The sequence below is a fragment of the Bos grunniens genome, chromosome 6 (genome assembly GCF_055505025.1).
Source record: "Bos grunniens cultivar Pamir isolate PY7600 chromosome 6, Bosgru_T2T1.0, whole genome shotgun sequence".
Taxonomy (NCBI): domain Eukaryota; kingdom Metazoa; phylum Chordata; class Mammalia; order Artiodactyla; family Bovidae; genus Bos; species Bos grunniens.
The window spans coordinates 10,053,789-10,074,873 of NC_141170.1; the positions used below are offsets into that span (position 1 = coordinate 10,053,789).

The 21,085-nt window shown below is 37.9% G+C and overlaps 1 long non-coding RNA gene and 1 other non-coding gene across 2 annotated transcripts in view; both read right to left on the reverse strand.

The window, feature by feature from the left end:
- The window catches only part of LOC147370264 (uncharacterized), a 37,060-nt gene that overhangs the window by 8,790 nt on the left and 7,185 nt on the right, over positions 1-21,085 (reverse strand). The window lies entirely within an intron of this gene.
- LOC147370265 (U6 spliceosomal RNA) lies at positions 7,829-7,936 on the reverse strand. Its single transcript, XR_015166332.1, has one exon. It is a non-coding gene; the product is annotated as a U6 spliceosomal RNA (small nuclear RNA).

The following is a 21,085-nucleotide window of genomic DNA, read 5'->3' on the forward strand; positions in this document are numbered from 1 at the left end:
AGCTAGAGAATCTTCAACTTAAAATGGCTTGTAAGTTTGAATGCCAGAAAAGCTGCTGGAAGCATCACAGAGACACAGCAGGATGGAAGATGTGAGGATAATTTTATGAAAGTGTTGAATACCTCAAACTGCAGTTGTTAGTTACAGCATATTGCTTATAGTAGTGATATATGATGATATATAATTGCTGCTAATTAATTTAATAAATCTATTAATTTAAATGACTTTTTTTACTTTGTAAACTATATTGGTGCATTTGTGTTAATATAGTTTTATAGCTTATATACATGAATAATACATGGTTTTAATTTTAACCTTATTTTAGCACTAGGAAAATTCTTTTTCTCCAGGGAATATAAAGAGTGATTCCTTATATTTGAAGAGCTCTTTATATTTAAAAATATTTTTATGTTTGTACCTTATTTGATACTTGAAGCACTGATTTAAATACCCAAGAAACTGAGGGTCAGAGAAGTTAAGTAATGTACAAGAACAGAACATCCTAGAAGACCTCAGATCAGAATACATAACGATTTCATTTCCTTGACCATGTATCATAGTTATTTTCATAAAACAAGTAGATGATTTAAAGTTCAAACCTTCGGGTACTTTTCAATCTGTTTTTGGAAGGTAGAGGGTGGGGAGTCTAGTGCCTCTTCTTGCTGATTGAATTTTGAATGTATTTTCTTTATTACAAATTATATAAAAAGGAAAGAATCCTTCACTGATTGCCATTCCTCCTGGCGAAAGTCCAATCCATGTTTAGCAGACATCTTTTTGATAACTATGCCATTTTGTTTTGATATTCCTTTCAGTTATATTTATATTCCTAATAGCCAAATTCATCAACACCTGCAAATAAAGTCACCATCATCATCACTCACAATGTTATTTCCACCAAGTGCAAAGTATAAAGGATGGCTTGGCTGGGACATATTGATTGTATTTCTTTGGAAAATCATGAAACTTCCTCTGAGATATACTGTTTGTCATAACTGTATTTTTAGTCAAGAATAATGAATAACTGATAAGATGAAATATGGTAGGACATAATTGGCAAATGGAGAGCATTTTGCAGAAATCACTCAAAGTATTTTGAATTTCATTTCTAGTCATGGTTTATTTAACACTAGCTGAGTGTTCAGAGTCATGCACAAAAGATTGATGATCTTTTAAAGCAATTCCTAAGTGTAATATTATGTCTTAAAGAATTATGCCACTCTCTTTAAGGGTGCTGAGAAAGATGTCAGGAGGCATCAATAACAACTCAAGTATTACTAACCATCTGCGTTTTGTAAATCAAGTAGGCAGAGGGTTTCCCCATACAACCCCTAAAGGAATTACATGATCCTGAAAGACATTTACTAGAGTATTTCTATAAGAATATAGTTTGTTACTGAAAGGTAATGAATTTGGAAATAACCCTACATGTCCCAAGAAGAAGAATCAAATAAAAATAATACAAGGATCTACTCAGGCAGGAATTTCCATAAGCTTAGCTTTGGCATCAATGTTTCAGTTGGCATTTCCTGAAAATCATTTTTGCTCCTACTAGGGAAGTCATAGATGTTCTGTCTACTGAGTGCTGTTCTACATTCAGGCTCTACTACAAAGCCACAGTTATCAAGACAGTATGGTACTGGCACAAAGACAGAAATATAGATCAATGGAACAAAATAGAAAGCCCAGAGATAAATCCACGCACATATGGACACCTTATCTTTGACAAAGGAGGCAAGAATATACAATGGATTAGAGACAATCTCTTTAACAAGTGGTGCTGGGAAATCTGGTCAACCACTTGTAAAAGAATGAAACTAGAACACTTTCTAACACCATATACAAAAATAAACTCAAAATGGATTAAAGATCTCAACGTAAGACCAGAAACTATAAAACTCCTAGAGGAGAACATAGGTAAAACACTCTCCGACATACATCACAGCAGGATCCTCTATGACCCACTCCCAGAATATTGGAAATAAAAGCAAAAATAAACAAATGGGACCTAATTAACCTTAAAAGCTTCTGCACATCAAAGGAAACTATTAGCAAGGTGAAAAGACAACCTTCAGAATGGGAGAAAATAATAGCAAATGAAGCAACTGACAAACAACTAATCTCAAAAATATACAAGCAACTCCTACAGCTCAACTCCAGAAAAATAAAAGACCCAATCAAAAAATGGGCCAAAGAACTAAATAGACATTTCTCCAAAGAAGACATACAGAGGGCTAACAAACACATGAAAAGATGCTCAACATCACTCATTATCAGAGAAATGCAAATCAAAACCACTATGAGGTACCATTTCACACCAGTCAGAATGGCTGCGATCCAAATGTCTACAAATAATAAATGCTGGAGAGGGTTTGGAGAAAAGGGAACCCTCTTACACTGTTGGTGGGAATGCAAACTAGTACAGCCACTGTGGAGAATAGTGTGGAGATTCCTTAAAAAACTGGAAATAGAACTGCCTTATGATCCAGCAATCCCACTGCTGAGCATACACACTGAGGAAACCAGAAGGGAAAGAGACATGTGTACCCCAATGTTCATCGCAGCACTGTTTATATTAGCCAGAACATGGAAGCAACCTAGATGTCCATCAGCAGGTGAATGGATAAGAAAGCAGTGGTACATATACACAATGGAGTATTACTCAGCCATTAAAAAGAAAACATTTGAATCAGTTCTAATGAGGTGGATGAAACTGGAGCCTATTATAGAGTGAAGTAAGCCAGAAGGAAAAACACCAATACAGTATAATAATGCATATATATGAAATTTAGAAAGATGGTAACAATAACCCTGTGTAGGAGACAGCAAAAGAGACGCTGATGTATAGAACAGTCTTATGGACTCTGTGGGAGAGGGAGAGGGTGGGAAGATTTGGGAGAATGGCATTGAAACATGTAAAATATCATGTATGAAATGAGATGCCAGTCCAGGTTCGATGCACGATACTGTATGCTTGGGGCTAGTGCACTGGGACAACCCAGAGGGATGGTATGGGGAGGGAGGAGGGAGGAGGGTTCAGGATGGGGAACACATGTATACCTGTGGTGGATTCATTTTGATATTTGGCAAAACTATACAATTATGTAAAGTTTAAAAATAAAATTAAAAAAAAAAAAGAAAAAAAAGTGAGTCTCTACACACTCACATTTGTGCCTTCTACACACCTTTCTTATTTCTCTTCTATTTTCTTTCTGTGCTTTCTTTATCTTACTTTCATTTGGTGAGATATTTTGAAATTAGTTTAGGCTTAGATTCAGAACACTTGATTGTAGCTTCAGATCTGGCATCTATCAGCTTTGAAGCAATGAACAAGTGACTCAGCTTTTTCATCTATAAAATGAAAATAATGATAGTTTCTAGGAGTAATGCTTAGTAAATGATACAGAATAGATCCTCATAAAAAGTAAGTTGTTATAAAGATTTTTAATCTTCTAAATAAGATTCCTTTTTAAAAATAGAAAAATATACAATTTTGAGTTTATCTGGATGTTTTTGTATCATGAAAATGGGAATAAAATCTGAAATGCTTTGGTAAAATAGCTTTATTTATCTTTTGGGGGGGAGGTAGTTTGCGGGGGGAAAGGTAGTTTGTTTTACCATACTGGAGTCAGAGGATTTGATTTAGGTTCTTGATGAAGAATGATTATTTTGTAAACAAACCATTTGGCGCATTTGAGATGCCTGTTTCTATCTTTAAAAATTATAACTCTCATGCGTCTAGGTCATTTTGAAACTCCATATGAGGTAGTGTTTGCAACCACATAGCTCTTAAGATGGAAAGAGGCTATATTAATGTTAGTTGTTGATATCACTGTTACTAATACAACTGTGTTAATATCATGAGGAACGATTGAATTGTCATCCCTCCCTCTTTCATCTGTTTCTAGAAAAAAAGCAAAGACGTTATGTTTTTCTCCCATGCATTGAATCCAAAATGGTGCCTCTCCATAATGAGGTGCACTTAAAGCCTCAACTCTATTGTCAAGAGGAAGTAAAACCTTCATACGGAAGTCACAAGTCTTGGACAGTCTGCCCATTAGCTGCTCTGACAAATACAGATTTAAATTACTTAGGTCTTTCCTTTGAGAAATGAAAAATTTAGTGGGAATAATAAATCTAAAAATACCCACACAAGTACACACACATTATAGCTACGTGTTAGAAGAGTTCATAGGAGGAAGAAACAGATAAAGCTTATTTATGAGGTTATGTTTGAACTGTGTAGTAAAGGTTAACTTGGTTGAGTCTTGTGGGAAATTAAGGGAAGAGAAGCAACATTTGTAAGAAAACTATGATGAAAGTGTTAAAGGGAGGTGATGGAAAGGAGGAGGAGAATTATATAGGATAAAGAGAAGCTGCCTTTTGATTCAAATATTGTATACTGATGGGAAATGGAGTAAACCTAAACACTGGCAAGCTTTAGAAGATATGGGAGAGCTAATATACATTTTAAATCCAGGGTAAATATTACGAGACCAGAAACCCCACTACTCAGCATACACCCAGAGAAAACTGTATTTCAAAAAGATACATGCAACCTAATATTCATTGCAGCACTATTTACAATAGCCAGGACATGAAAGCAGCCTAAACGTCCATCAACAGATGAATGGATAAAGAATGTGTGGTACATGTATCCAATGGGATATTACTCAGCCCTAAAAAGGAATGGAGTTGGATCATTTGTGGAGATGTGGATGGATCTGGAAACTGTCATACAGAGTGAAGTATGTCAGAAAGAAAAAAATCAAATACTACATATTAATGCATATATGTGGAATCTAGAAAAATGATATAAGAGATCTTACTTGCAAAGCAGAAATAGAAGACACAAGATGTAGAGAACAAATTGTCACCAAGGCAGAGGGGAAGGAGGTGGGATGAACTGGGAGATTAGAATTGATGTATATTCACTATGTATAAAATAGGCAACTAATGAGAATCTACTGCGTAGCACAGGGAACTCTAATCAGAGCTCTGCGGTGACCTAAATGGGAAGGAAGTCTAAAGGAGAAGGGTATGTGTCTACATACAGCTGATTCACTTTGCTGTACAGCAGAAGCTAGCGTAAAATTGTGAAGCGACTATGCACCAATAAAAAATTAATTTAAAAAGTTATGTACACCAAGTGATTCCTTTTTACATATGTGTACACAGCTGACTGAGTAATAAATCTCTTCATCTCACCTTACCTGGGGAGCTCAAGGACACCCACTCACTCATTTTCTTCCTGTTTTTTCCCTGTTCCCACAGACCTTCCCACCCCTGCTCCCTGGCTTCTATCTATCCTGTCTACTAACATGCCTTTAGCCATCTATCCACCTCTACAGATAGGCTTAAGTATCTGCAATGTCTTTTCAGTTTCTCTAGAGAGATTCCCCTGTCTATCCACTTCTGATTGCCTGATCTACCCCTGAAACTCCTCTGTAACCAGTGCTGTATCTTTGGTAACGTGCTGGTTTGTTTGCAGGCTGGTTTTCCCAAATAAATATGAATCATTTGATGAAATAGTCCACTTTTTTTGCTCCTTTTTTGTACGTCCACTTTATTTATTTTTTTTAAAATATAAATTTATTTATGTTAATTAGAGGTTAATTACTGTACAATATTGTATTGGTTTTGCCATACATCAACATGGATCTGCCACAGGTATACACATGTTCCCCATCCTGAACCCCTCTCCCTCCTCCCTCCCTGTACCATCCCTCTGGGTCATCTCAGTGCACCAGTCCCAAGCATCCAGTATCATGCATCGAACCTGGACTGGCAATTCATTTCATATATGATATTATACATGTTTCCATGCCATTCTCCCAAATCATCCCCCCCTCACCCTCTCCCACAGAGCCCCAAAGACTATTCCATACATCTGTGTCTCTTTTGCCATCTCATATACAGGGTTATTGTTACCGTCTTTCTAAATTCCATATATATGCATTAGTATACTGTATTGGTGTCTTTCTTTCTGGCTTACTTCACTCTGTATAATAGGCTCCAGTTTCATCCACTTCATTAGAACTGATTCACATGTATTCTTTTTAATGGCTGAGTAATACTCAATTGCGTCCACTTTAATTCCCTTTATTATCAAGAGACAGTTATGAAGTATAATACTGCTTACATTGAACTCCAGAAAGTGTTTTGGAAGTGAAATTAGTACTAAAATTATTCTCTTAAGGTCTAATGCATTCATATGACAGTATCCTGTAATGTAAGCTAATGTATATGCTTAGTCACTCAGTCATGTCCGACTCTTTGCGTCCTTGTGGACAGGGGCCTGCCAGCTTCCTCTGTCCATGGGATTTTCCAGGCAATAATATTGGAGTGAGTTGCCATTTCCTTCTCAAAGGGATCTTCCTGACCCAGGAATCGAACCCAGATCTCCTGTATTGAAAGCAGACTCTACCATCTGACAAACCAGGGAATGTTACTATATTTTTAGTGTTACATTTATTTATTAAGTACATATTTTTTGAGAAGTCAGAGTATATGAAAAATAGCCTGAAGTATCAGTACACTTCAATTCTTGCCATAGTTCTTCCTCCAAGTATATATATGACCTTAGAAAATCACTTAAAATATCTAGACCTGAGTTTCCTATGAATTGAGACATTTACTGCATGCTACCCACAATAACTTTCAGCTCCAGCCGATTGGTTTCAGCTCCAGATATAATATGCCTTGTGCTAAGGAAAACAAAGTGTTCTTGTAACCATCAGAAGAAAGAAAACCTGCTGAAATTTGGAGGAACCTAATAATTTTGCCTTCCTGCCCACCAGATTATAGACCCACCAACATATAGGAACTGGGTAAACATTAAAACACATAATCCACTTTATTTCTTATATATAACTGTTAGAAGCCTGACCTTGAAGTCAGAATCAGTTCAGTTCAGTTCAGTTCAGTTGCTCAGTCGTGTCCGACTCCTTGTGACCCCATGAATCACAGCACACCAGGCCTCCCTGTCAATCACCAACTTCTGGAGTTCACTCAAACTCATGTCCATCAACTTGGTGATGCTATCCAGCCATCTCATCCTCTTTCGTCCCCTTCTCCTCCTGCCCCCAATCCCTCCTAGCATCAGTGTCTTTTCCAATGGGTCAACTCTTCGCATGAGGTGGCCAAAGTACTGGAGTTTCAGCTTCAGCATCAGTTCTTCCAAAGAACACCTAGGACTGATCTTTAGGATGGACTGGTTGGATCTCCTTGCAGTCCAAGGGACTCTCTAGAGTCTTCTCCAACACCACAGTTCAAAGCATCAATTCTTCGGTGCTCAGCTTTCTTCACAGTCCAACTCTCACATCCATACACGACCACTGGAAAAACCATAGCCTTGACTAGATGGACCTTTTATGGCAAAGTATTGTCTCTGAAGTCAGAATAAGGATTCTCAATTCCTCTTCTAGGAACTGAGCCCTGTTACAGATGGACATTCAAGAGGACAGTAGGAACCTTATACATCACAGCAGGAGATTGGGAAATGTGTTCAGCTTGTGGATAGATTCCTTTAAAGAAAGACAAAAGGCACAATGTGCTCTAATTTTAAAATGTTTTCATCACTCTCAGAAGAAATTCAATGCTTATTAGCCTTTACCTCTCAAACCCACCTTTCACGTATACCCACAGTCCTAGCTGAATCACTTTCTATCTCTGAAGATTTGCCTATTCTTGACATTTCATAAAATGGAATAATACAGTAAGTGGTCTTTTTAAAATTAAATACACTTGATGTGTAACACTAAATTTAAGATGTAAAATGTGTCATTTTGATGCATTGACATATTACATTATTTTTGCAATTGTCATGAAAAATATGGAGTGGTTTATGAATTTGCATGCTTTCCTTTTGTGGGGGCCATGTTAGTTTTCTCTGTATTGTTTCAATTTTTAGTATATGTGCTGCCAAAGCAAGTACAGTATGTGGTCTTTTGTGTGTGGCTTCTTCCATATATGATAATATTTTCAAGATTTATCCACACTGTAGCATATGTCAATATTTCTTTTTATTGCTGAGTAGTATTCCATTGTGTGGAAAAAACAAACAAACACATTTTGTTTATTTGTTCACCAGTTGATGTACATTTGGATTGTATTCGAAAAAAGAAAGACAAAGGGCATAACATGCATTACCAACTTTCGTCAGTAATCAACAAATACCAATAGCCAACAAATATGTAGCTTTCACACACGCCAGTACCATCTTCCAGGCTTCAGAGAGTAGTGAGTGATGAGTGGCAAGAAGTGAGGAATAATCTGTCCCAACATTTCCTGGGGAGGTGGAAGAATTGAGGAGACTTTGTATTTCTAGTCTAGTCAGGGAACACCCTCCACTAACACCATCACCACCACTAACACACACACACACACACACACACACACACCTGTTTTACACAATGCATGTGATAACGCTGGTTTTAACAGAAGTGATCAAAAGTATGTTGTTCTTTAGGTCCTAGAATCAAATGATACCACTGAGAGATAGGAGTTGCAGATATGTATTTACCATTAGGAGCATTTATCTTCCTGGTCTCATATTCACCATATAAAATATTTATTACTAAAAAAAAAAACAAACAACTCTAGCAGGCTCAAAATATATTCACTAAGTCAGTTTGGAAACTCTACTTTTTCTTGTATAAATGTTGACCGAGCATGATTCAAAGGCACAAAAATAAGGTATTAAAATAATAAATCCTTCAATGACCCTCCTTGTCTCTAAAGAAATAAGTAAATGAAAAGAACAGGAGTATAGTTTCTTTTCTCCTCTGGACACCTTTATGCACTTTTTCATATGCTACTCCTTTGGCCCAAAATGTTCTTCCATAATTTGTGTCCCATTAAGTCCTAAAAGCTAAATTAGCCTTCCCAACCTCCTTATTTATTGAGAAGCTTCACTCTACAACAGCATCAACTAGGATACCCTGATCTCTGAACTAATTCTGAAGTAAGCTCTCTCTCTGCCTCACTGTTGTTGTGGCTCCTGTAATTCTCTATTTAAGGACTTGTCATGTAGCATTCTAATTTTGCTTTATTTGTCTCTCAAGTCATTAGTCTGTGCTTTTCTTAAGATCAGAGATATATGACATGCATAAAATACACCCCCAAAATATTTGTCCAATGAATAAATAAAGATGTTTTGAAAAAAAATTCTACAAATGCGTTTAACTAGTTTGGCTTTATGGACAATTTTCTAAATACAAATGTATTAAGTTAGGAATTCTTGAGAAGAAAAATACTGAGACAAGGAGTTGAATGCAAGTGGTTTATTTGTGATGTGACGCCAGAAATCATGGAAGGAGGTGGGTGGCAAAGTAAGATAAGAAAGGGAAGAAAGTCAGTAAAATTCTGCTAATTAACTGGATACCATCGTGTGTCACAGGATCTCAGTCTTGCTAGAGACCTCTGGAAAACTGCAAAGGACACACCTCAAGATTCTCCTACCCAAGAAACAAGGGAACTGATGTTGTTAAACACCCAACTTCTGTTAATAATTAGTTGAATGTTGCTTCTACATACTTAATCCATTGGTACTTTCAGTCTATTCTTGTTGAAACCAAGTCTATTCCAGTGGCCAGATAAAGTCCATGGGGGAAAAAAAAAAACACCCAGTTTTTCTTAATATGGTGTAACCAAATCAGTAATACACAGAAACATTTGATGAAAAAGGAATGAATATAATATCTCAATAATATGCTCAGGGATGACCAACCCATATCCAGAAAATACACCAATTCTTGTAAGGACAAGTTGCCAGCCCTATTCAAGTGATAGAGTTCTTATGTAATTTGTCTCTAAGTGGCTAATTTGTCTTATAATTATATATTAGCATAGCAAGGGCTTGATTTCTAACTTTACTAATGATAGATTTAACATTAGCAGGATAATCATTATAGCCTTGGTCAAGGAAGCCTGTAATGTTGCAGCCATGTATATTAGTAGCTCAGCTGTGTCCATGTCTTTGCAACCCCATGGCCGTGAATGACCACCATTCCTACCATCATGGATGCTCACTCTCTGGGTAGATTGCTCTCTGGGATGAGCAATAAGGGCAGGTGGCTACACTCTAACTGTATGAGCTCATCCTGTTTATCTGGTTGGTTAGCATTTCTGCTGAGATGAACACTCTTTCTAGTGGGTGTCGCTTGAGATAAAAGATTTACACCTTTTGGGCTCACAGGTCTATCCCCTAGTGTCTTCCTGACAATTTTCTTATTTTGTTATCCTCAATTTCCAGTCTTTTTCAGGCTAAGTCATTTACCACTGGTCAAGTATCTCTATGTGTATTCTTATCTGTAATCACTTCCCCACCAAGCTGAAGAACAGATGTACTGCCATGGATCTGCCCACTGGGGAGGAATGGCCATCACCACTGTATTTCATATATATATATATATATATATATATATATATATATATACACACACATATATATATACATATATATATACACACATAATTGGGATTGTACTTCAAAAATTGTATATTTTCTGTTCATACCAACATATGGAGTAGACCCATTAATGAACCAGTTTCAGGATATTCTTCTAGGCAGCCGGTACCTGGGAACCCTCAATAGGGTCACATGATAAGCCAAGGAGAGGATTGGCCATGAGAGTCAGTGATATAAATATATAGTACACCCATTTGTACAAATTATTTGTACTCTCCTGCCATACTCATGCCCAGCTCACACAGTACCACTTCCATAATATGATGGATTAATGCTGTACTCTCCTGAAAATAATTAGCTCATAAGGGACTCACTGTAGAGAATAAAGGATATTTTATGTGAACTCACATATGAGCATACACACTGCATACTCACTAGATGTCTCTTGGTCTATTATAGACTTTCTATTAAGATACAGTGGCTTGTTGTATTTGCCATGCAAAACCAAATGGTGCTCTGGTACAAAAAACACTGCCTGTCTTCAGAAGTTTGACAGAGTGTCAATATTGTGGATTACCATGGATAACACATAAATACCTTCAGTTTCTTGACTGCATCCAAACTGAAGCACTTCCTGAAGTTACTAGAGAAGGCTCTATTGTTTGAATCACACTCAAAGCTGACATCTTAATGAATGTCTAAGAACTGATTCTGAGTTATATTACTAAAATGGTGCATGGTATTAATATCTTTAAAACTCAAAATGACCATCCAAGCACGGTCCCAGTTTCTTAGTGCTAGAAAGTACAGGGCAAATACCCTGAAATTTAGTTTATAAGAAATGCCTCAGTTTTACCCAAGTTCTCAAACCTCTAAAAACTTCACAGATATGTCAGTTAACCAAAACTTTTTAGGGGTTAACATTTCCTTGATACATAGGTATCTTTCCAGTATTTCCAGAGTGCTTGACATTTCACAATCTCCAGGTCAAATTAATATGATGCAGTCGGTGTAGTACAGAGGTATAAAAACTACAACTTCCAAGCCAAACGCAGCCTGTCATCTGCTTTCATTTATAAAGTTTTATCAGGACACCATCATTCTCATTTATTTACATAATGTCTATGACTGCTCAATGGAAGATTTTATGAGTTGTGACAAAGATCGCATGGTCTGTGTGTGTGCTTAGTCACTCAGTCGTGTCCGACTCTTTGCAACCCAATGGACTGCCCCTGCCAGGCTCCTCTGTCCATGGGATTCTCCAGACAAGAATACTGGAGTGGGTTGCCACACCCTCCTCCAGGGAATCTTCCCAACCCAGGGATCAAACCCAGGTCTCATGAGTTGCAGGTGGATTCTATACTGTTTGAACCACCAGGGAAACATGGTCTGCAAAGCTTCAAAAATTTCCTATTTGACTTTCTACAGTAAAAGTTTGCTGAACTCTGTATAGAGAATAGTTTCATGCAAGGCAATGTGTATAGAGGATCAAGGTCCCATTGACCTACAGAGCAAGAGATTAACATAACCCTGAGGCAAGGCTGTAAAGGTGTACTGCTGTCTTTCCAAGTGACTGCTATCAACAGCTGATTTGACTTCCTGATAGGTATTGAAACAAATAGTTTTCCCAAATCAGTAACTACTTCTATAGTTTCTAAGGTCATATATAGAATGGTGATTTCTTTTAGAAAAGGTATATCTCCAAACACAGAAACTGTCACTACCATTTTGTTATATTTATGAAAGCTTGCCATCATCTGTCAAAATCCATCTTTTTTTTTTTTTTAAACTCATACATCCTATATCAGTGAATTAAGCAGGATATAATGAAGCCCACCACTGCTACATCATTTAAGTTTTTGAAGATGGCATTATCCATGCAACTTCATCTAGGATGCACCAGCACTTTTGACTTTCTGTAAATGAGGGATGCAGACAGTTTTACAAGCTTCTATTTGGACTTTTATAGCATAATAGCTCTTCATCCACAGATGAAGGAACACGATGATGGTTTTGCCAGCTGCTAAATATATCCATGTGGATTGTGCTATGAGGCTGAGGAAATGACCCAATCATTTCAGAAACTGAGATGGCACATATTTGGGTCAAAACTCTGTACATCCACACTCTAAAAGAAGTAACGAGGCTGTCTTCATTTCTATTTTACCAATGGTAATTCAGATTCTGTATCCAATGGCCTTATCAACATCCAGATAATTTTTCCTCAATTAAAAAAATATGTTTAGTTTCTTTTGCTGTGCAATAGCTTTTAATTAGGTCCCACTTGCTTCCCTGGTGGCTCAGATGGTAAAACCTCTACCTACAATATGGGGGACCTGGGTTCAATCCCTGGGTCAGGAAGATCCCCTGTAGAAGAAAATGGCAACCCATTCCTGTAAAATCCCATGGATGGAAGAGCCTGGTGGGTTACAGTCCATGGGGCCACAAAGAGTTGGACACAACTGAGCGACTTCATTTTCACTTTTTTGTTTATTGTTGCTTTTATTTCCATTACTGTGAAAGGTGGGTCATAGAAGATCTTGCTATGATTTACGCCAAAGAGTGTTCTGCCTATATTTTCCTCTAAGAGTTTTATAGTTTCTGGTCTTACATTTAGGTCATTAATCCATTTTGAGTTTATTTTTGTGCATGGTGTTAGGAAGTGTTTTAATTTCATTCTTTTACACAGAGCTGTCCAGTTTTCCCAGCACCATTTATTGAAAAGACTATCTACTCTGTTTTATATTCTTGCCTCCTTTGTCAAAGATAGGTATGTGGGTTTATCTCTGGGCTTTCTATCTTGTTCCATTAGAACAATATATTTCTGTTTTTGTGCCAATACCATACTGTCTTGATGGCTGTAACTTTGTAGTACAGTCTAAATTCAGACCTGTGAATTCTTCCAGCTCCATTTTTTCTTCTCAAGGTTACTTTGGCTATTCAGGGTCTTTTGTGCTTCCATACAAATTATGAATTTTTTTCTTCTAGTTTTGTGAAAAATATCATTGGTAGTTTGATAGTGATTGCATTGGATCTATCTATTACTTTGAATCGTATAGTCATTTTCACAATATTGATTTTTCCAATCCAGGAACACAGAATATCTTTCAATATGTTTGTGTCATCCTTGATTTCATTAATCAATGTCTTAAAGTTTTCTGCATATAGGTCTTTTGTCTCTTTAGGTAGGCTTATTCCTAGTGAAAAGACAACCCTCAGAATGGGAGAAAATAATAGCAAATGAAAAAATTGACAAAGCATTAACCTCCAAAATATACAAACAGCTCATTCAGCTCAATACCTGAAAAACAAATAACTCAATCAAAAAGTGGGCAGATTGCCGAAACAGATATTACTCCAAAAAAGACATACAGATGGCTAATAAACTCATGAAAAGATGCTCAACATAGCTCATTACTAGAGAAATACAAATCAAAACTACAATGAGGTATCATCTAACACCAGTCAGAGTGGCCATGATCAAAAATAATTACAAAGAATAAATGCTGGAGAGGATGTGGAGAAAAGGGAAACCTCTTGCACTGTTGGTGGGAATGCAAATTGATACAGCCACTATGTATGGAGATTCCTTAAAAAATTAGGAATAAAACTACCATACGACCCAGAAATCCCACTACTAGAAACATACCCTGAGACAACCATAATTGAAAGAGACACATGCACCCCAGTGTTCATCACAGAACTATTTACAGCAGCTGGGACATGGAAGCAATCTAGATGTCCATTGGCAAATGAATGAATAAAGTTGTGGTACATGTACACAATGGAATATTACTCAGCCATAAAAAGGAACATATTTGAGTCACTCTAATGTGGTGGATGAACCTAGAGCCTATCACACAGAGTGAAGTAAGTCAGAAAGAGAAAGACAAATATCATATATTAATTCATGTATATTGAATATAGAAAGTTGGAACTGATGAACCTATCTGCAGTGCAGTGATGAGATGCAGATATAGAAAACAGACTTGTAACACAGTAGCAGAAGGAGAGGGTGGGATCAACTGAGAGAGCAACATTGACACATATGCATTACAATATGTAAAATTAGATAGCCAGGAGAAATTTGCTTTGTGATGCAGGGAGCTCAAACCCACTGTTCTGTGACAATCTAGAGGGTTGGGATGGGATGGGAGGTATGAGGGAGGTTAAAGAGTGAGGGGATATGCATATATATTCAAAAGCAGAGACATTACTTTGCCGACAAAGGTTTATCTAGTCAAGGCTATGGTTTTTCCTGTGGTCATGTATGGATGTGAGAGTTGGACTGTGAAGAAGGCTAAGCACCAAAGAACTGATGCTTTTGAACTGTGGTGTTGGAGAAGACTCTTGAGAGTCCCTTGGACTGCAAGGAGATCCAACCAGTCCATTCTGAAGGAGATCAGCCCTGGGATTTCTTTGGAAGGAATGATGCTGAAGCTGAAACTCCAGTACTTCGGCCTCCTCATGCGAACAGTTGACTCATTGAAAAAGACTCTGATGCTAGGAGGGATTGGGGGCAGGAGGAGAAGGGGACGGCAGAGGATGAGATGGCTGGATGGCATCACTGACTCAATGGACATGAGTCTGAGTGAAGTCCGGTAGTTGGTGATGGACAGGGAGGCCTCGCGTGCTGCGATTCATGGGGTCGCAGAGAGTTGGACACGACTGAGCGACTGAACTGAACTGATGGCTGATTCATGCTGATATGTGGCAGAAACCAAAACAATATTGTAAAGCTATAATCCTCTAATTAAAAATAAATTAAAAACTTACTTTTATAGGCTGCTGTTTTGTGAAACTGTGTCTTGAACAGATATGATCTTTCACTCAGTAGATTCTAGAGTTCAACAACTGGTTTATGTTTGCAAACTGGGTAAGGAAGAGTGATTTTCCATTGTAGTAGCTGATATATGCTTTCCTTGTACGTTAAAAAAGTTTGTAATCTTTTTTTGTTGAATTCAGTTCCGTGCAGTTGCTCAGTCGTGTCTGTCTCTTTGCGACTCCATGAACTGCAGCACACCAGGCCCCCCTGTCCATCACCAACTCCTGGAGTTCACCTAAACGCATGTCCATTGAGTTGGTGATGCCATCCAACCATCTCATCCTCTGTCATCCCCTTCTCCTCCTGCCCTCAATCCCTTCCAGCATCAGAGTCTTTTCCAATGAGTCAACTCTTTGCATGAGGTGGCCAAAGTACTGGAATTTCAGCTTTAGCATCAATTCTTCCATGCTCAGCTTTCCTCACAGTCCAACTCTCACATCCATACATGACCATTGGAAAAACCATAGCCTTGACTAGACGGACCTTTGTTGGCAAAGTAATGCCTCTGCTTTCTAATATGGTGTCTAGGTTGGTCATAACTTTCCTTCCAAGGGGTAAGCATCTTTTAATTTCATGGCTGCAATTATTACCTCTAATAATTTGCATCCACTTTACCTCTATGAGCCTGAACTATTCTGAAATCTTCCATTCCTATCTGCTAAAGCTATTCTGTCATCGCTCCTTCATTTCTTTGTAGACCATCATTGTTTCTCTGCCTCAAGGACCAATTTCAGAAGTATACTAGGTATCCTTGCAGAAGTAGTAAATCCTAAAACAGTGAAGAGTGCCCTCATACAAATAAACTATCTTCCATCAAACATACATTGTGCTGGACCCTCCGTATCTATCCTGAGGCATGCTGTACTGGCCTCTGATTGTGTCCCTCTTAAACTCTTTCATTCTGACCATGTTAACATTAACTATTGACTGAGAACAATGAAAGGAGGAGCAGATCTTGAGAAGGTTAATTATCCTGTTGGCTAACATTAACCTTGAGTAAAGTCCTTGCATGGTCTTTATGCAATGAGAGATGATTCTCTTTTTTTAGTAAAAGGCAATTTTTCAGCATAGAAGGTTTAAGGAAATCTTGGGATTCAAACACACTTGCCCAATATTCCCATCCTGGATTTCAGTGTTCTATTCTTTTCTTATCACGGACCTAAATTTATTACAGAAGACTTGCTGGGTCTGTGAATTCAGCCTTCAACCTAACTCTGAAACCCTTATAATCAAGTCTCAGGCCTGATACTTAGCAAAGTCTATCCTCCAGGTGAAGTTAACAGTCTTTTTAAAACATTTCCATGAAGACTTATTTGCTTTTCCAGTGTTCCCTTGTTTAATAGTTGCATAAACTAAGACGAGCATTTTCTCTTTCAGAGCTCTAGGGCACTTGTTAACAGCCAGAATTCTTAAATTTCCCATTGTTCCATAAGCCAGTACATATTCTCACACCTATACATATTCCATCACCATCCACCATGGCTGACAGTTCTATTAACCTGACTTACCACCCTCTATGGTGTCTTGTTGCCATTTGGTCATTTACCAATGTAACCCTGGGTCTTGGTTTCTACTGAAAATAATTCTATTCTTGGCTCCAATTATCTTAGCTTGTGTTTCCCTTGAAACAAATCTTGATAAAAGGCTCTGAGTGAAACAGTCTATTTTCAATGGGGTCACAGGCTGAACCAGTAGGAAATGGGAAAGTGAAGCAGGAAATACAAGGTTCTCAACACAGTGTATACTAATGAACAGTTATGAGGTCAACTGGGGCTCAGTCCTACTGAAGACCTCTGGAAGACTGCATGAAAATGTTTCAGAGTTAGACACTTGTTATGTGGCAAATATCGAGCTGAATGTAAATAAAACAGGAAATATAAAGCCCAATCGTTCAGGGAATATTCTGGGACTTAGAGTTAAATAAGGATAACTGAAATGTGAGTCCATGAATAAAGGATTAAAATACTCACAAACACTGTTACAGAGATAAGATCTAAGGAGAAAATATATTTAAAAATCACTTAAATATCAAAAAGTATATGACATTAAAAAACACCCACGGATCATATAAAAGTTTCTTTTTTTTTAATGAAAAATATCAGTTTCCTACTTTACACTTCCCCATTGCTAATCTTACTGTCCAGGTTCATCTGCTGTTAACAATTTATGTATCTAGCTCTTAAGGTAGTTATTACATAACTCTACAATGTCTTTACAAATACTGCTTTCAGTTCAGTTCAGTCTTTCAGTCATGTCCGACTCTTTGTGACCGCATGGACTGCAGCACGCCAGGCTTCTCTGTCCATCACCAAATCCCAGAGCCCTCCAACCTCACATTCTCTGTCGTTCCCTTCGCTTTCTGCCTTCAATCATTCCCAGCATCAGAGTCTTTTCAAATGAGTCAGTTCTTCACATCAAAAGGTCAAAGTATTGGAGTTTCAGCTTCAACATCAGTCCTTGCAATGAATATTCATGACTGATTTCCTTTAGGATGGACTGGTTGGATCTCCTTGCAGTCCAAGGGACTCTCAAGAGTATTCTCCAATGCCACAGTTCAAAAGCATCAATTCTTCGGCACTCAGCTTTCTTTATAGTCCAACTCTTACATCCATACATGACTACTGGAAAAACCATAGCTTCGACTAAGCGTACCTTTGTTGGCAAAGTAATGTCTTTGTTTTTCAATATGGTGTCTAGGTTGGTCATAAATTTTCTTCCAAGGAGCAAGAGTCTTTTAATTTCATGGCTGGAGTCACTATCTGCAGTGATTTTGGAGCCCCAGAAAATAAAGTCTGTCACTGTTTCCATTGTTTCCCCATCTATGTTCCATGAAGTGATGGGACCAGATGCCATGATCTTATTTTTCTGAATGTTGAGTTTTAAGCCAACTTTTTCATTCTCCTCTTTCACTTTCATGAAGAGGCTCTTTAGTTCTTATTGGCTTTATGCTATAAGGGTGGTGTCAATCTTCATATCTGAAGTTATTGATATTTCTCCCTGCAATCTTGATTCCAGCTTTTGCTTCATCCAGTCCAGCATTTCTTATGATGTACTCTGCATATAAGTTAAATAAGCAGGGTGACAATATACAATCTCAAAAGTACTCCTTTCCCTATTTAGAACCAGTCTGTTGTTCCATGTCCAGTTCTAACTATTGCTTCCTGACCTGCATATAGGTTTCTCAAGAGGCAGGTCAGGTGGTCTGGTGTTCCCATCTCTTGAAGAATTTCCCACAGTTTGTTGTGATCAACAGAGTCAAAGGCTTTGGCATAGTCAATAAAGCAGAAATAGATGTTTTCCTGGAAATCACTAGCTTTTTTGATGATCCAGCAGATGTTGGCAATTTGACTTTTGGTTCCTCTGCCTTTTCTAAATGCAGCTTGAACATCTGGAAGTTCACGGTTTACATACTATTGAAGCCTGGGTTGGAGAATTTTGAGCATTACTTTACTAGCACGTGAGGTGATTGTGTGGTAGTTTGAGCATTCTTTGGCATTGCCTTTCTTTGGGATTGGAATAAAAACTGACCTTTTCCAGTTCTGTGGCCATTGCTGAGTTTTCCAAATTTGCTGACATATTGAATGCAGCACTTTCACAGCATTATCTTTTAGGATTTGAAATAGCTCAATTCAAATTCCATCACCTCCACTAGTTTTGTTTGTAACGATGCTTCCTAAGGCCCACTTGAGTTCACATTCCAGGATGTCTGGCTCTAGGTCAATGATCACACCATCGTGGTTATCTGGGTCATGAAGATCTTTTTGCTATAGTAGTTCTGTGTGTTCTTGGCACTTCTTAATATTTTCTGCTTCTGTTGCTGCTGCTAAGTCACTTCAGTCATGTCCAACTCTGTGTGACCCCATAGACGGCAGCCCACCAGGCTCCGCCATCCCTGAGATTCTCCAGGCAAGAACACTGGAGTGGGGTGCCATTCTACTTCTATTAGGTCTGTACTGTTTGTCTCCTTTATTGTGCCCATCTTTGCATGAAATATTGCTTTAGAAAGAGCAATTTGTGTTCCATCCTCCCACGTCTATTCCCCCAATTATTCTTCCTCTCAATTTTTAACAGTAAAATTATTGTTTTCTTCTATTTAAGTGGCTTTGTGATCATATATATATATATATATATCTCATATGTATATCGTACATATATGATAATTCATTTTAAATAACATTTCTTGGGATGAGGATGTTAGTGTCCTTATCCTTGCCTTGGGCTTTCCAGGTACTGCTAGTGGTAAAGAACCTACCTGCAAAAGCAAGAGAAATAAGAAACATGGGTTTGTCCCCTGGGTTGAGAAGATCTCCTGGAGAAAAGAATGGCAACCCACTCCAATATTCTTGCCTGGAGAATCCCATGGACAGAGGAGCCTGGTGGGCTACAGTCTGTAGGGTCATATAGTCAGACAGGACTGAAGCGTTTTACCACACATGCACACACCCTTCCCTTAGAAAAGAGGTTCAATTTTACATTTTCAATGGCACAATTTGACTTCCAGTATTTAAAAATGTGTATATTGACAAACCAGCTTCCCATTCTATGCAACACCAAGTGAATTAATGGGAAACAACAACAACAACACAATAGTAACAACAACAAACCAAAGGTAGAAAATTGATTTCATACCTAGCAAATATTCTCAGGCAACTGAGAGATATTTCTTTCAATATTTTTGTTGACTTTGCACCTTCTTTTGTTGATTTTTATGTGTTTAATGTGTATCCTGAAATACATTTTTTTGGAAGGTGGTTTTAACTATGCAGATTTATTCTAACCTTTTAGACATAATTCTTAATTTCAGAAACTGATTTTTGCATTACAGTGACAATAATAAGCATATTTTCGATACACATTCATAGGCCTGAAGCAAAGCTGTCAATACAGGATAAATGAGGACACTGAAAAAATGAGATTATCTCAGGGACTAGGTTCTGCACACAAGATTCAGGTTTTCAGTACTTCATTGAATGAGCACCTATTTCAAGCTATCTCTGCTAAGTGCTGACACTAGATTAGGGAATGATGCATGCATTTCCCTGTTGGCTCAGATGGTAAAGCATCTGCCTGCAATGTGGGAGACCTGGTTCAATCCCTGGGTCAGGAAGATACCTGGAGAAGGAAATGGCAACCCACACCAGTACTCTTGCCTGGAAAATCCCATGGATGGAGGAGTCTGGTAGTCCATGGAGTCACAAAGAGTCAGAAACAACTGAGTGACTTCACTATCTTAAAAGATAAAGTTCTGTAAATACCAAATGGAATAACCAGAGCAAAGAGGTAGAGAGGAAACGTCCCAGTGAACCCAGAGGTGGAGACCTCATACTTTCTGGTAGACCAGGAGGTTTTCTGGAACAGAGGTGTTTTTTATTAATATAAAAGAGGAGTGGGGTTTTAAGGAGAATTGCCGTGGCTTATGTTGGAAGAAACAACATTCTACAAAGAGATTGCTAATTTTGTCCTACTACTGAGATAGAGTATTGTAAGTTCAAAAACATTATAAATAATTTTGTGTATCTAGAGTTATAGCAAGGAGACAGACAAAGAAAACACATAGACATATGGGCATGGATAAGCCCTAATGCAGCTTTATTTACAAAGCAATCAGTGGGCAATATTATTCAGTGGTTGAAAACCCCTGATCTACACTGTTGAGGGCAAAGGGTTTCTGTACAACTTGAGTTAGCTGTAGCTAGCAGGGACCAGACTGGGAATGATTCTGAATGGGAATGTTTTAAGTCCTTCTTTGGCATTAATGAGTGAACATTGATAGCTACAACCTCGTAGGCAGATGCTTTACTGTCTGAGCCCCCCAGGACATGTGTCTGGCTTCCCTGATAGCTCAGTTG